Genomic DNA, 17,602 nt, shown 5'->3' with positions numbered 1-17,602 from the left:
TCAGAGGACAAGTTTCAGGAGTTTGTGGGACCTGAACTTGGGTCATCAGGCTTGGTGGCAAGTACCTTTACCCACTGACCCACCTTCTGTTCGGAACCCTCACTTTAAAAACACTTTTTAAAAGCCATGTAAAACCGTACCACAATGATCTTTTTAGCCACCAGGAAGCAGAATATTGGACAGTGTACTAAGTCTCCTAGACCATTTCATGCATTCCTAAGAACATAATATTACTACCCCTTACAAGGAAAGAAGCAAGCTCCAGAGTCAAGTGCAGTGCTCAAGGCTTCAAAACCGTGGAAGGAAAGCTGAGGATCTGAACTCAGATTTACATAACTCCAAACAGGGAATTTCTTCTAAACTATGCTCCCTCCCAATTTCACAATGAAGGACTGGGAAGAGCCATGAATGAATCTGTTCAGTAGCTTAAGAGTCTCAACAGGGAGAGTGTGAGGGATGCATTTCAAAACTGAAAATTTCTTTTTTTTTTTTTTTTTTTAAGTCCAGAGTGTACTCTTTAAATCCCAGTTATTTTCTAGAACAAATCAACAAAAAGAGTTTTTAAAGCTGGGAAAAGTGATACACACGCGTTATCTATCCCTAAGGAAACCAAGGCAAGGAAACCTTGAGCTCAAAGCCAACATACACTACAAGGCAAACCCTACACACACACACACACAGACAGAGAGGGAGAGAGGGAGAGGGGAAGGGGGGAAGGGGGGTGCTAGGCTCTTCATTCCAGCATGCAGGCAGACAGATCTCTGTAACTTTAAGACCAGCCTGAGCTACACAGTAAGACCCTATCTCAAGAGAGAATTAACAAAGTCTCCTAAAAGTAAAGTAAATTTCACCACAGATGTGCAAGCTAATTGTCATTTTGTACAAGGCCCCAGAATTAATGGGTTTCTCCTGTGTACACTATCACTAGCCAGTGAAAATCACCTCACCTAAATCAAACAAAAGCTAAACACCAACTGTGTGGACTTTTCTAGAAAAAAAAAAAAAAAAAAAAAAAAAAACAACACACACACAGAGCATAGCAAAATACCACCCATCACAATCCTTAAGGTGTAAAAAGACTAGAAAAGACCATTTATACTACACATAGTTCCCATTTAGTGAAGCAAATACCCTAGAACAAAAGTATGTGTAGCATGTTACCACAGTCCAGAGAAGGTGTCCTGGCCACCCGATTTTGCAGTATTTGTTTATATTATGTAACTAACCAATAACTCCCAACTTCTGTCCACCTCCTTTGCTCACCACACCCACCCCAGAAAGGAAAATTAAGCACAAAGACTGTGAGTCCTGAATCCCTGTGCCTTCAGAATATTTTTCCTTGGTTTCATCAGGTAAACGAAGCTGGGTTTCATACAAAGAAAAGCCAAAAACAAAACAGAAAACCCCACACACCACTTGTCCATGTTATTCACATAGAAAAAAAAAGCAAAATGCCATGAGCAGTAGCCTTCAAAGAAAAATTTAAGTTTAACAAATGTCAAAGAAATACAACTAAAATTAACATGAAGTGACGGGGGGAGGGGGGTGGGGGGGAGGCATTGTGTTTCAGTATGAATGATAGGGTTCTCTCTTGGGAGCTAAAACTGAATTACCATTACAGCGCAAGTCTAGTCAACGAAATGCAGCGGAATGATTCCCAAGAGATGATGGTGTACAAAGTGACACACTGGTTTATCTCAGAGTCATCTCGACTGATAGGAACTTCTTTACAGACAATGAATGCACGTTCAAGAACTGGAGCGCTCCTCCTGACCCGGGCAATCCAAAAGTTTGGGGGGTGGGGGTTTAAATGAGTAAGTGACTTCGGGAAATCATGAGGGTAGTAACAAAAAACAGACAGACAGACAGACAGACAAAAAGGCACATCACTTTGTAAATCTGCTCAACGCAATGAACTCTCAAAATAACTTCATTATGAAGGGGAAAAGCAAAGACTGAAACACTCAGAGATTGCTCAATCCATTTTCATTGTGAACTCCTGAGTTCACAGTAGAGTCTAGACACTTAGAGTTAGCCAATATTTTCAGCCGAAAGACAGACACTTTCTTAGCGAGAAATAAACTGAGGGTGCGTCTCGCACCCCAGTTAAGTGTCAGCGAGCCTATTTACGAAAAGCAGTGATTCGCTAGTTCTCAAAGTGCTTGCACTAGAGCTCGAGGGGCAGAGGAGTCGAATGCGCCACCGTTCCCGGGGCGCCCACCGCGCCCCCCTCCCCATCTCGGGAGAAAGCCCCCAAAGGTGGCCGGGGCGCGCAGTGTTTACCCGGCTTGACTGCCCCGGGGAGCTGCTCGTTCCCGGAGCCGCACTCTCTGTTCGAGCGGCGCGCCCCACCGAGCAGCCGTCCCTCAGAGGAGAGCCGCAGCCGGCGCCACAGAAGCGGGCAGCAGAGGAACGTGGGTCCGAGGAGGCCGGGATCGGCGGCCGCGCTATCCACCCCTGGCTGCCGATGCTAAGAAGGGTCCGCCACCCGCGTCGCGCCCGCGCGTCCCCGCGTCCCGCAGCTCGCGCGCGCGGCCGAGAGCAGCCGAGGGGGAGGGGCGGCTGCGCGCGCGCCCCCTCCTCAGACGCCCAAACTTCCCTCAACTCCCTCAACTAAGTTGCGCTCTCACCGTGCGGCTCCCCGGGCTCCCCCGCGGGCCGAGCCGGAGCAGCTCCGCGCCTTGGCCGCGGAGAAGGACAATAGGCGGCCGCTCCCTCGGCGGCGGCGGTGACGGCTGGAGCAAGGAGCAAGCACGGCGGTCTCAACCGAGCCCAAGAGCTTAGCAGCAGCAGCTCCGGCTCTGCGACCGCCCTGCACACAGACCTGCCCACCCGCGCATGCGCCGCCTGCGGCCCGGGGTGGGCGGTGCAACGAGCCAAGCCTAAAAGTTTCTATTGGACAATTAGACTACCCATCATGTTCTGTGAGCCCAATAGGAAGGCTTCTTGGCAGTTGGCTCTGGTTGCTAAGGAACGATGAGGTTGACCGCCACTGCTGCCAGGCGGCAAAGTGATCAAAGTCGGGTGGCTGGCAGCAGCTGCTGGGGAAATGCCCACCCACCTTCTCCTATCCGCCCCATCACCGGAAGCCACCCTTCCTCTGTGCGCCTGGTGCTTACCTAAGTCGGAGCACTTACCACACGTTGACGCTAAGACTCAATAGAGTCTTCTTAAGAGTCCAAGGTGGAGCGGCACAAAGTACTCAAGTATGTTGGATGGGTGAAGATTGTCACAGTGACTTTGAGCTATTCGATCACCACAAAATCATTGCCTTTGAGTTGCTATGGACTTCAGAAACCATCTAGTTGCTTCGGAGAAACCAAGTATGGACATGTTCCAATGGTGACCCAAGATACTACATTAATTGGTACAAAAAGAAACTTCTTTTTGATAGTTACATATTGTAATGTGTTATTAAGGGAAAACATGCCTATAATGCCAAACTATTTTGACATGTTATTTTTTCGGTCAATAGAAAGTTGGGGGGGGGGGGAGCCGGGGATTATGAATATTACGCAAGAAATGTGAGGTTTTCTGTGCAGTTTAATATTTATTGTGGTCGAAGTAAGAAAGGTAGTTTCCTAGGAGGAGAAGGGTATTGACTGGGAAGGAACAGAATGGAATCTCTGCGAGTACTGGCCTTGCATTTTTATTTAGGTGATCAAAACATATTAATATGAAAATATTATGTGGCTGTACCCCTAAGATAAATACCCCATTGGGGGACAGTTTCCTTTAAGTATTGGACTCCCTCTGGCCAACCATCTCCCAGTAGATGACCCAGCACCCACACAGCTATGGACAGTACAAGTTGAACACAGTGGATCATAAGTTTTTTTAAAGAGCAGAAGGAGAATAAGAAGTTGAGAGGGATGGGTTGGGAGAATGTGGCCAAAGTATATTATATGAATGAAGAAAATGTTCAAAGAATTATATGAAAAGATTAACTTCATATAATTTCAAAGTCAGTTTAAAAAAAATAGTAATACAAGATATGGACCTGCCAAAAACTGCAAGAATGGAAGTCACTGTCATTTGGGAAGTTTTAATCCAGACAAGGTCACTACCATCATGAAAATATTTAACAGAAAGTATTATCAGTGCCTGGTGATTGTACCAGGCATTTTCTGTTGTTAAATGTCACTTTCCCTTTTTAAAATTATTTTAATTGAAAAGATGCTTCATATAACATGTTTTGATCTTGTTTTCCCACTCTCCAGTTCCTCTCAGATCCTCCCCACCTCCCTACTCATCCAACTTCATGTTTTTTCTTTTCTTCTTCCTTCATAAAACAAAAGCAAAAAGTACGAAACACAAAAATGGAAATCAAACAATCAAATCCAGGATCAAGTCCAAAAAGAAAAAGAAAGCCAAAACACAGCACAATGAAACAAAAAGTCCACAAAAATACCACTGAGTCCATTTTGTGTTGGCCAATAACTGGAACATGAGGCCTGCCCTGAAGTGTGATTGATAAAACCAGTGAGAGTGCATTGGAGAAAACGGATTATCCCTTTGCCAGGGCATATTGATTGTATATATCTTCTTGCTTAGAGGCTGGGAGCCTATGACCCCTTCCTCCCTCTAGATGCTGGGACTCCTGGCTTGAACCTTTGCAAATCTTTTGTGTGCCAACACTGCATGAGTTCATATGCATATCAGTCCTATTGTGTCTGGTAGTCACTGTTTCTTGTAGTCATCCATCACCTCTGTCTCTTACAGTCTTTCTGCCTCCTCTTCCTCACTCCTTCCTGACCCTTGAGGGCAGGGGGTTGGTTAGAAGGTCCCGTCTAGGACTAATGCTCCAATGTCTGTCCCACTCTATATGTTGTGCACTTTTTGGTCTCTATGTTAATTCCCATCCACTACACGAAGCTTCTCTGATGTGGATTGAGCAAGGCCCTTATGAGTATAGCCATATGACACTAAGAATCGTTATATTGCTATGTTCCTTTAGCAGAAGAAGAATAATAGGTTTCCCCTAGACCCAGGACCTATCAAGTTTCAAGTTCTTAGCCACTTTAGTAGTCAATGTAGGTTTGGGTTTCATTTCATGGAATCACAAAGTGGTTGGTTACTCCCATAACATTGGTGCCACTATTCAACTAATATGTCATGTCGTCAGGTCATTGTTCTAAGTCACAAATTTTGTTGCTGGATAACATCAATGATTACTTTTTCTACTCCAGTACCTTGCAGAGTAGCTTCCAGTAGCATGGCAGCTAGTCAGTAAAGGGGAAGCTTCTAGTTAGTCACCAGCTCAACCCTTCCATGTGTGATGACACACGCAGCTGTTATCTTCAGCAACCGGCCTTTACCATCAGGTTATGGGGAGTAGAAACAGCCTGTGATACTTGAAGGTTTCTATTAGGGCCCCTGTGGCCAACAACGCAACAAGATATCGCCCATTCCTGGCACTGGAGGCTTTAAGGAGTGGCATATGATGTCCAGTTGTCTCCCTGTTATTTAGTGGTTCCTTTTAGATGCCTTTCCTATGTTCATGTATTTTAGGAAGCTTCTACAGTAGGTTTCCACATTGGCTTTTCAAAAGTAGTACTTGTCCCTCCACACAGTCCCTTTCTTACACTTCTCTCCTATTCTCATCTCAATTTAATCCTCCTAGTTTCCCCATTATCTTTCCATAACAATATATTATATTGCCCCTACATATAAGACAAAACTTAAAATATCTGTCTTTGGGAATCTATGGTACTGCACTCAGGGTAGTTTTTTTTTTCTAGCTCTATCCATTTACTCATAAATTCCATGATTGATTGTAATAGCTGAAAAATACTCCACTGTATAAATTTATCACATTATCCATCAGTTGGTGGACATCTAGGCTGTTTCCAAGTTTCAGGCTATTATGAATAGAGTGGCCATGAACATGGATGAGCTAGTATCTCTATAGTAGGATGTAGAACCCTTTGGGTATATATATATATCCAAGATTGATATAGGTGGATCTTGAGGTAGATTGACTTCCAGCTTCCTACTGATTTCCATAGTGGCTAGACAAGTTTGCGTTCCCACCAGCTATAAGTAAGTGTTCCCCTTTCCCTGCACCCTTAGCAACATGTGCATTCTTTTATTGATCTTGGCCATTCTGACTGCTGTAAAATGAAATCTTAAAGTAGTTTTGATTTGCATTTCCCTGATGGCTAAGGATGTTGAACATATTTTTTTAGCTTTATTTATTATTATATCTAAGTACACTGTAGCTGTCTTCAGATGCACCAGAAGAGGGTGTCAGATCTCATTAGGGATGGTTGTGAGCCATCATGTGGTTGCTGGGATTTGAACTCAGGACCTTTGGAAGAGCAGTCAGTGCTCTTAACCACTGAGCCATCTCTCCAGCCCTTGAACATATCTTTAAGGGTTTCTCAACCACTGGGTTTCACCTTTTGAGAGCTCTCTGCTTAGTTCTGTACTGCACTTTTGGGCTGAACTATTTGTTTTCTTGATGTTCATTTTTTTTCTTCATATATTTTAGATACTAATTCTCTGATAATCTGATAATCTTGGCAAAGATCTTTTCCCATTCTATAGGCTGCTGCTTTGCCAAAATTATGGAAACTATATGATCCTTGACCATACAGAAGTTTTTCACTTCATGAGGTCCCATTCATTAATAATTGGTCTTACTGCCTGTGTTACTAGTGTCCCACTCAGATATGCCTCCTCTGTGCAAATAGTTCAAGACTATTGCCCTACTTTCTCTTCTATCAGATTCTGGATTCAATTCTTCACAGAAATTGAAAATAAAAAAAAATTCAACTTTGTATGGATACACAAAAATACTCAGAATATGTGAAACAATTTTTCATTTATTTTTTAATTAAGAATTGATATTGCTAGAATAGCCATTTTCACAGTACTAATTCTACTGATCCGTGAGCATGGGAGATGGTTCAATCTGGTATCCTCTTCAATTTCTTCCTTCAATGCCTTAAAGTTTTTATTATACAAGTATTTTACTTTCGTGGATAGAGTTATCCCAAGATCTTCTCTCTTTCTACTTTAATTAATTTGGCCAAGGTTTAATCAATCTTACTGATTTTCTCTAAGTTAGGAACCAACTCTTTCTTTCATTGATCCTTTATATTACTTTGTTTGTTTCCAGCTCATGGCTTTATGCCTTGGGTTTGATTCTTCCTTTTCATCTATTCTTTGGGGGGTATTACTATTTCTTCTTCCTCTTCCTCTCCTCCTCCTCCTCTTCTGCTTCCTCCTTCCTCTAGAGATTTCAGATGTGCTGCTAAATTACAAATATGAGAACTCTCTAATTTTTTTAAAGTAGGTATTTAGTGCAGTGATCTTGCATCATAAAACTGCCTTCATTGTGTCCCATAGGTTTGGGTAGGTTGTGTTTTCATTTTCATTCAATTCAAAAAATATTTGACATTTCCAACTGGATTTCTATTTTGACCCATTTTTCATTCTGTAGTGAAGTGTTTGATTTCCATGACTTTGTATAATTTCGGCTGTTTCTGTTGTTGATGATATCCAGCTTTAATCCATGATGGTCAAATAGATGCAGGGTGTTATTTTAATTTTTAAATATATTTGTTAAGACTTATAATGTTTCTTAGCATGTTATCGATTTTTGAGAAAGTCCCATGAGCTCCTGAGAAAAATGTATAATCATTAGTGTTTGGGTGAAATATTCTGTAGATGTCTGCTAGGCCCATTTGATTTGTGACATTATATAACTCCAACATTTCTCTGCTTAGTTTTTGTCTGGATGATCTGTTTATTGGCAAATGTAGAGTACTGAAGTCATCCACTATCACTGTGTAAGGTTAATATCCAGTTTTAGCTGTAGCAATGTTTCTTTTTTGAATGTGGGTACACTTGTGTTTGGTGCATAAATGATTAGGATTGCAATATCATCTCCTTGAATTTTTCCTTAAACAAGTCTATAGTTTCTTTCTATATCTCTTCTGCTTAGCTTTGCTTTGGAGACTATTTTATAAGATATTAAAAGGCTATACCTTCTTGGTTCTTAGGTCCATTTCCTTTGAGTACCTTTTTACATTCTTTTACCCTGAGCTATCTATTCTTAATGGTGAGTAATGTTTCTTGTATGTAGACATAGAGCTAGATCCTGTTTTTTAATTTGTCTGTTTAATTGTGTCTTTTTAATGGGAAATTGAGACCATTAACATTAAGGGTTATCAATGAAAAATTTTTTTGTTTCCTGGTTTTGATTTTGGTGGTGGTGGTGGTGGTGGTTTGTTTGTTTGTTTGTTTGATTTTTCTTTTGTTGAAGGGGGGGTTGTTTTTTGGGCTTTTGTTTTTTGTTTTCTGGTGTTTGGAAACTGGTTTTCTCTGTGTATCCCTGGCTGTTCTGGAACTCACTTTGCAAAACAGGCTGGCCTCAAACTCAGAGATCTGCCTGCCTCTGCCTCTCTGCCTCTCTGCCTCTCTGCCTCTCTCTCTGCCTCTCTGCCTCTCTGCCTCTCTGCCTCTCTGCCTCTCTGCCTCTCTGCCTCTCTGCCTCTCTCTCTGCCTCTCTGCCTCTCTGCCTCTCTGCCTCTCTGCCTCTCTGCCTCTCTGCCTCTCTGCCTCTCTGCCTCTCTGCCTCTCTGCCTCTCTGCCTCTCTGCCTCTCTGCCTCTCTGCCTCTCTGCCTCTCTGCCTCTCTGCCTCTCTGCCTCTCTGCCTCTCTGCCTCTCTGCCTCTCTGCCTCTCTGCCTCTCTGCCTCTCTGCCTCTCTGCCTCTCTGCCTCTCTGCCTCTCTGCCTCTGCCTCTGCCTCTGGAATGCTAGGATTAAAGGCATGCACCACCAGCCCCTTGTTACTTTGTTCTTGTGGTGCTTCAGACTGGAGAGATCATAATGAAGGACAGGAAGGATAAGGAAAATCCCCTGAGTGCCATCCTGGTGCTATTTGTGATGAGGGGGCAGGAAGAGGGTACCAGATGGAAAGTGTTTCTTGAGATCTGTGGCTGATACAAAGGAATGGAGATGGTTTAGAAGGGAAGGCTGAAGCGTTCAATACTTTCTATTAGAAATGCTCCTGGCTAATCATCAGAGAAATGCAAATCAAAACAACCCTGAGATTCCATCTCACACCAGTCAGAATGGCTAAGATCAAAAATTCAGGTGACAGCAGATGCTGGTGAGGATGTGGAGAAAGAGGAACATTCCTCCATTGTTGGTGGGATTGCAAGCTTGTACAACCACTCTGGAAATCAGTCTGGCGGTTCCTCCGAAAATTGGACATAGTACTACCAGAGGATCCCGCAATACCTCTCCTGGGCATATATCCAGAAGATGTCCCAACCGGTAAGAAGGACACATGCTCCATTATGTTCATAGCAGCCTTATTTATAATAGCCAGAAGCTGGAAAGAACCCAGATGTCCCTCAACAGAGGAATGGATACAAAAAAGGTGGTACATTTACACAATGGAGTACTACTCAGCTATTAAAAAGAATGAATTCACAAAATTCCTAGGCAAATGGTTTGACCTGGAGGGCATCATCCTGAGTGAGGTAACCCAATCACAAAAGAACTCAAATGAAATGTACTCACTGATAAGTGGATATTAACCCAGAAACTTAGTATAGCGAGATATAAGGTACAATATGTAAAACATATGAAACTGAAGAAGAACGAAGACCAAAGTGTGGACACCTTGCTCATTCTTAGAACTGGAAACAATCACCCATGGAAGGAGTTACAGAGACAAAGTTTGGAGCTGAGACAAAAGGATGGTCCATCTAGAGACTGCCATATCCAGGGATCCATCTCATAACTAGCCTCCAAGCAATGACACCATTGCATACACTAGCAAGCCTTTGTTGCAAGGACGATGATATAGCTGTCCCTTGTGAGACTAGGCTGGGGCCTAGCAAACACAGAAGTGGATGCTCACAGTCAACTATTGGATGGATCACAGGGCCCCCAATGGAGGAGCTAGAGAAAGTATCTAAGGAACTAAAGAGATCTGCAACCCTATCGGAGGAACAACATTATGAACTAACCAGTACCCCAGAGCTCTTGACTCTAGCTGCATATGTATCAAAAGATGACCTAGTCGGCCATCACTGGAAAGAGAGGCCCATTGGTCAGGCAAACGTTATATGCCCCAGTACAGGGGAATGCCAGGGCCAAAAAATGGGAATGGGTGGGTAGGGGAGTGGGGGGGGGGGACTTTTGGGATAGCATTGGAAATGTAATTGAAGAAAATACGTAATAAAAAAAAGAAAGAAATGCTCCTGGTGTCAGCTGAAATGTGCTGCTTTTTGAGTAGACATGGTTCTCACATATATTTTCTTAGTTCATCCTTATGAGATGATTTTCTTTCAGGTCCTCTTTTGCTTGCGACTATCCACCCTTTCCCATGCTCACTCTAATTTCTCTTTGTCAGTATTAAAAATTGACACGTTCCTGTGTTCCTATAATGTCAGCACTTGGTAAATGAAGGCCCGAAGGTCAGAAGTTCAAGGGCAGCTTCAGCTATGTAGCAAACTCAATATCAGCCTTGGCCACATGAGGGAAAATTAAAAGTGAAAAGCTGGTTCAAGGAGAGGGGATGAGAGTCCTGCTTGAAGTCCTGACTCTGTCACAAAGTATCCCACCATGGGCAGTTGGTCACTCCTTAAAGGACCTTAAATCAAGGAGCCTGACTAAGAAATCATTTGCATCCTAGTGCTTGAATATCTACTAATGAACGACCTTCTCTTAGAACCTGGCTTATTTGCTACAAAGACAGCAGTGATGTTCCTGTGTTATCGCTCCAGTGATAAAACACCATTTCATAACCCCACCTTTCTGGAATTTTTAGGAGACCTCAGAAGGTACCAAGTACTAGCAGCCTAGCACCATGTTTATGAATCACCTAGAAGACTTTGTTCAGTGTAGATTATAATACAATAAATCTGAGGTTCTGGGAGTCTGCATTTCTGAACAAACTACTGGCTGTTTTAGAAAATCCACTTTGAGAAGCAAGGGTCTACTCTACATCCTCTAAGTCACATGGGCCCACTTTAGGAAGTTCTAAACGGTGATATCTCTTGTTATTCAGACTCAACCTCAAAATGTCCTACCTCAGAGAAACTTCTGGCCACTCAATCTTTCATGGAAGAACAATAGACTATGTATTGATTTACATGAGAAATGGGTGGCTTACGGGCTTTGTTCTCCCATATAATTTTATCTAACATCAATTTGAATTCAGTGCACCAATTATTATTATTATTTGTCATTTCTTAGAGTCAAAACTCAGGGCTTTGTATATCTTAGCAAGTACACCTCTGACTTATGTCCCCAGCCCAGTAATTACTTTCATAACCAAGTTCTCTGACATCACTTGGGTCACTTCAAGTTCACAAGATTTCTGAAGACAAACGGCCTCTCCACCCAAGCAGACTGTAAATAACTTTCAGCCTGGCGCCACCCTGAAGAAACTCACTGTTTAGAAAGTTTGCCAAATGATCTCAGAATACACTAACTTGAACACAGCTTATTTTGGGGATTTGGGGGTTTTGTTTGTTTGTTTTTGAAGACAGGTTTTTAAGTAGCCCAGGCTGGCCTCAAACTTGCTTGAAAGGGTCTTGCATTCCTGATTCTCCTGCCCATACATCCCTAGAGCTGGAATTACAGGTATATGCCACCAGAACACCATGACAGCTCCTTTTTTAAAAAGGTATCTATTCAGTATCGTGATAAACTGAGCAAGCAACAGCACAGGTGGAGACAATTTTTCATTAAAATATGTTGCATTGTTGACATTGCATATGCATTGTTGACGTAGATACCAATATATACACACACACCAAATAAATGTGAAAATAAATAGCAACAAGAGCCCTTGTTGGAGGCCTGCAAGATGGTTCATCAGGTAAAGCAGTGGTTCTCAAACTGTGGGTTGAGACTGTTTGCGGGATGGAATGATCCTTTCACAAGGGTCACATATCAGATAGCCTACATATCAAATACTTACATTATGATTCATTGCAGTGGCAAAATTACAGTTACAAAGTAGTAATAAACATAATTATACAGGCCGGGTGGTGGTAGCACATGCCTTTAATCCCAGCACTCGGGAGGCAGAGGCAGGCGGATTTCTGAGTTCGAGGCCAGCCTGGTCTACAGAGTGAGTTCCAGGACAGCCAGGGCTACACAGAGAAACCCTGTCTCAAAAAAACAAAAAACAAAACAAAATGATAATTTTACAGTTATGGGCCACCACAACATGAGGCACTGTATTAAAGAGCCACAGCATTAGAAAAGCCGAGAACCACTGAGTAAAGTCTCTTGCCACCAAACCTGATGGCCTGATTTGCATCCTTGGAACGATGGTGAAAGGAGAGAATTGAATCTGGAAAGTTGCTCTCTGATCACCATACAGCTGCCCTGGCATATGCATGCACGCACAAAGACACACAAACGTGTATATATGTATATATATGCACATGTATATATATGTGTGTATATATGCATGTACATATATTTGTGTATATTTGTATATATGGTTATAAGTACATATGTGTATATATGTGTACATATATAATTTAAATATATATAATGTATATGAATATTGCCTAAAACATGTCATCTTTGTTTCAGCTAGGGCTTTCTACCCCTGTGCCGTGTTCATCTGAAGCACACTTGTGCAGATTAGGTATGAATGTGACCCAGTGCATTTGTAGAGGGCAATGTCATGTTCCAATATCAAAAGTTAGCTGGGCACCTCTAAAGTAACTCATCTCCAGTGGAAGATATTACTACCATTATGGGAAGGATGATGGAAGGTGATTTTCAAAAAGCTGAAAATTGATTGACCATATGACCTGACTATCTCACTGCTTAGGTATATATCAAGGAGATATGATTAACATATAAATTAGTTACCTGAACACTTATGTTTATTGCAATACTATTCACAGTTGTCAAGAAATGGGTTAAATATGGGTGTTCCATTGCATCTCATACAATAATAGTGGGAGACTTCAACACCCCATTCTCATCAATGGACAGATCATGGAAACAGAAACTAAACAGAGACTCAGTGAAACTAACAGAAGTTATGGACCAAATGGATCTAACTAAATATAGATATGTATAGAACATTTCATCCTAAAACAAAAGAACGTAACTTCTTCTCAGCACCTCACAGTACCTTCTCCAAAATTGACCATAATTGGTCTCAAAACAGACCTCAACAGATACAAGAAGATTGAAATAATCCCATGCACCCTATCAGATCACAACAGACTAAGGCTGGTCTTCAATAATAAAAACAACAGAAAGCAAACACACACATGGAAGCTGAACAACACTCTACTCAATGATAACTTGGTCAAGGAAAAAATAAAGAAAGAAATTAAAGGCTTTTTAGAATTTAATGTAAATGAAGACACATCATACCAAAACTTGTGAGACATGATGAAATCAGTGCTAAGAGGAAAATTCATAGCTCTGAGTGCCTCCAAAAAGAAACTGGAGATAGCACACACTAGCAGCTTGACAGCACACCTGAAAACTCTAGAACAAAACGAAGCAAATACACTCAAGAGGAGTAGCCAGCAGGAAAATAATCAAACCAAATAGGAAAAAAAAAGAACTATACAAAGAATCAACAAAACCAAAGTGAGAAAATTAACAAGATAGATAAACCCTTAGCCAGACTAACCAGAGGGCACAGAGACAGTGTCCAAATTAACAAAATCAGAAATGAAAAGGGAGACATAACAACGAAGTATATCTTAAAATAACTATTCGGTTTGTTGAATATCATCAGTTGAAAATATTAAAATCATTTTCTACAAGCATGAAAATATTATTGATAATTTTTCTCACTGTGCTTGAAATTAACATTTTCTTAATGTTTAACAAAGACTTTTCTCTATTTTGAAATTTTTAAAATATTCTTACTGATAAAATTTCTCTCTTAGAAACACTGATAATCTTTTTAAGTAAACTGATTGTTAGTCAGTGTACACAGATACAATAATGTGTTTTTAATACTCTCTCTATGTCAGGTGGTATCATGTAAGGGCTTTTGAATATATTTCTTAATGATTCATTTTTAATATTTATGCTCTTTTACTATGTTTAATTCTCAATGACTATTTTGTATGTTTTGAAAAATAAATAATTTTTAAAACATGGGTGTTCATCAATAGGTATATAAATAAAAACTACAGTGTGTGTGTATTATTCAAGCATTAGAAAGAAAGAAAAAAAGAAAGAAAGAAAGAAAGAAAGAAAGAAAGAAAGAAAGAAAGAAAACCTAGGACTGACTGAAGAGGTGGCTTAATGGTTAAGGTTGTTTGTTGTTCTATCGGGAGAACTGGAACAAAGATCCCAGAGCACACAATGGGTATCTCACAAACACATGCAATTCTAGCTTCAAGGGATCCAATGCCTTTTTCTGGCCTATCTAGACACCTGTGCGTGCCCACAAAAGTACACACACACACACACACACACACTCACACACAATTTTTAAAAACTGAAATCCTGTCGTTTATAGCTAAATGGATGGATGTGGAGTACACTAAGTGAAGTAAACCAGGAAGAGGAAGACAACTAATCACTTGCTTTCTTATATGTAGGAGCTAAAACGGTTGATTTTAAGTAGAAACCAATAGAGAATAATTACTAAAGGTTGTGAATGGGTTGTAAGAGGTGTAGAGGGAAGCTGTGCTATAGGAAGCTGTTAATATTTGATAAGAGTTAGAAGAGGGAGCATAAAGCATAAAAATATTTCATATCCTTACCAGTTACATTAAAATGGTAAGATAAGGGTATGGGGGACTTTTGGTATAGCATTGGAAATGTAAATGAGCTAAATACCTAATAAAAAATTAAAAAAAAAAGAAATAGTTCCTACTATTTCATATGGATGCATTAGAGCATCACACATTGTATACATGAGCTGAAATGATCACATTTAAAGGCTGGGGAGATGGCTCAGTTAATACTGTGATTGTTGTGCAAGCATAAGTAACTGAGTTCAGATCCCCAGCTCCTATGTAAAAAGCTTGACACTACTTATGCATATGTGATCCCAGCTCATAGGAGGTAGTGATAGTCAGATTCCTGGAGCTTTACTGGTCAACCACCCTAGCCAAACTAGTGAAAGACTCTGTCTCAAGAAATAAGGTAAGGAGCAACTGAAGAAAACACCCAGCATCAACCTCTGTCCTCTCATGCATATAGAAATACATGTACATGTGCACACATATAACTCCCCCCACACACACTTACATGCAACCTTTTAAAGAAATGATCACACTTAATCTACAAATATATACAATTATTATCTGTTAATTGTGCATTCATATGCATATTAAAAGAAAAATGAAGAGCTGGAATGATGGCTCAGAGTTTAAGAGCATCTGCTACTCTTGCAGAAGACCTGGACTCGGTTCCCAGCACCCAACATAGCAGCTCACAGCAACCTGCAACTCCAGTTCCAAGGGGATCTAGTGCCCTCTTCTGGTCTTTTTAGGCACTAGGCACATATGCTCAGTGTATGCACATACATGCCAGTTCTCCCACATACACATACAAATCGTTTTTTAAAAGCACAGCATTTTGATGTTTAGAAAAAGAGGGAAATGTAAGGTAATGAAGAATCTCTTGCTCACCCAGTCCTTCTCTTCGCATTTCTCTTTCTTTTTTTCTTATGGTGAATACTCCAACCTGAGATTATTTATATCTCTTGGCCATCTCCTTCACTGTGATGTAAACTACCTGGCAACAGCTTCCTTTGCTCCTCTGCTCCTGTACCCATAACAGTACCTGGAGCACAGTAAGGACTCAATAAAAGTTGTATGAGCGACTTTATACACAAAGAGCTACTATGGTGCACCTTCAAGCTAAATATCCCTGATACTAATGGCTCCACAGAGGGTAGATACTACATGGCTCTACAGAGGGTGCTCACTTTCACAGAAAGTGGGTTTAATCATCCTCCCTTTCCCTAAACAAGTTGGAAGTCAGGAAAGCAGTCAGAGCCTTATCAAGTAGTAGAAGGCCTTTGTATCTCTCCAGAAGACTTGTATCTTTCAAATTGATTTATAAGGCTATTACACCTAAAAACATAACAAAAAATAAACCCTATTTTACAGTCTCTGGCAATACCAAAGCAAAGAATAAAAAATAAGTCAACATAGTTGGAAGAATGTGTCTCTCTTGAGAGCCATGGTTCCTGAAATGTCTAGTCTTGTAAAAGATAACACTGGAACAAACTCGTCCCAGAGCTCTTGCTGTGCAGCGCTGGATATTTTCTTGCTTTTGTGGTAGAAAGAGAATCTTGATGTTGCTTTTTCTACTTCTCCTTTTGGTCATTTGTTTAGTGTGAAGCTAAATCTGCTACATCCCCAATTCCCTCTGCTGTTAGAATTCAACCCATCCCCAGCAAAAGATACTCATTTTTTTGTTTTGTTTTGTTTTGTTTTGTTTTGTTTTTTTATCATCAGTGATTGAGTCATGATTGGACACAGAACACATTTTAATCAGGGGCAAGAGAACTAAGTTTTACACACACACACACACACACACACACACACACACACACTTGAAGTCTCAGAGCCTTTCTTGGAAATCTTTGACATTATTCTGAGAATGTGCTTGTCAGAATTTTGTTGCCATGAGGAAAGATCACTTAGAACCTCTAGGACCCTACCATAATAAAAAAGTAAAATAAAAAAATTCAATAAACCCAAGAGGGATTCAATTGCATCAGCCTATAGACTCAGTGTGGAGGTTTCCATTGTTCTGCACCCACCAGGATTAAGTGATCCACCACTCTGATGAACTGGTGATGCCTGGTCAGTTCTGTCCCCTGCTAGCAATTATCTATTGAGAGTTTACTGTGTGTCCTGCAGTGTTTGATCTGGGAGTTACAGGTAAAGCATATGTGTCTTGCCCTCGAGGAACTTACAGTCAAGCAAGGGGAACCAGCAGGCAAAACAAAGAACTAATGTGCAAGTGTCCTTTAAAAAGCAAATATGGGACCAGAGAGATGCCTCAGTGGTTAAGGTCATTTGTTTCTCTTCCAAAGGATCTAAATTCAGTTCAGACTCCCACAAAGTGCCTTACAGCCACCCATAACTCCAGTTCCAGTGCATTCAGTGCCGTCTTCGGACCTCTGCAGGTACCAGGCACACACACACGGTGCATATACACACACCTAGGCCAAAACAACAAACAACAAACACACACAAACAAGCAAAATTCATACATACAAAATGAAATCAAGCTAAAAACAAAACAAACAAAAAACCACAGGGGGGGAAAAAACTCAAAACATTTTAAAGCAAATACAGAGGTTAGGAGGAGGCACCAAGAATAGTCCTTCAAGTTGGAGGGTGAAGTTTAGAGAAGGTGTTTGTATTTATCAGCTTCCTCTTATTTCAACAAAACACCTGAGGTGACAACTTAACAGGAGGAAGGTTGCTAGGTATGGTGGCTCACACCAGCACTCAGGAGGCAGAGACAGAAGAACTGCTGCAAGTTCAAGGCCAGCCTGGGCTACATTGTAATACCCTGCATCAAAAACAAACCAATCAAAAACAAAAACAAAAACAAACAAAACAAGAAAATAAACAGCTTACAGGTTTTAAGATTTCAGTCTCCTTC

At 41.1% G+C, this 17,602-nt stretch overlaps 1 protein-coding gene across 12 annotated transcripts in view; it reads right to left on the bottom strand.

Moving 5' to 3' along the window:
* Nucleotides 1-2,853, bottom strand: part of Akap13 (A kinase (PRKA) anchor protein 13) — a 299,084-nt gene extending 296,231 nt beyond the window's left edge. For 10 of the 12 annotated variants that reach the window (XM_006541250.4, XM_006541252.4, XM_006541254.4 and 7 more), the window contains exon 1: nucleotides 2,631-2,850. The gene's annotated coding sequence lies outside the window, so the exon portion shown is untranslated. Of the gene's footprint in view, nucleotides 1-2,630 lie in introns of all 12 variants that reach the window. The other 2 variants (XM_006541256.3, NM_029332.1) reach the window with 2 other exon arrangements.
* Between the last annotated feature and the right edge of the window lie 14,749 nt (nucleotides 2,854-17,602).

Source organism: Mus musculus, chromosome 7 (genome assembly GCF_000001635.26).
Source record: "Mus musculus strain C57BL/6J chromosome 7, GRCm38.p6 C57BL/6J".
Classification (NCBI taxonomy): Eukaryota; Metazoa; Chordata; class Mammalia; order Rodentia; family Muridae; genus Mus; species Mus musculus.
The sequence above is the reverse complement of the archived record's forward strand: the minus strand, read 5'-3'. Positions and strand labels throughout refer to the sequence as shown.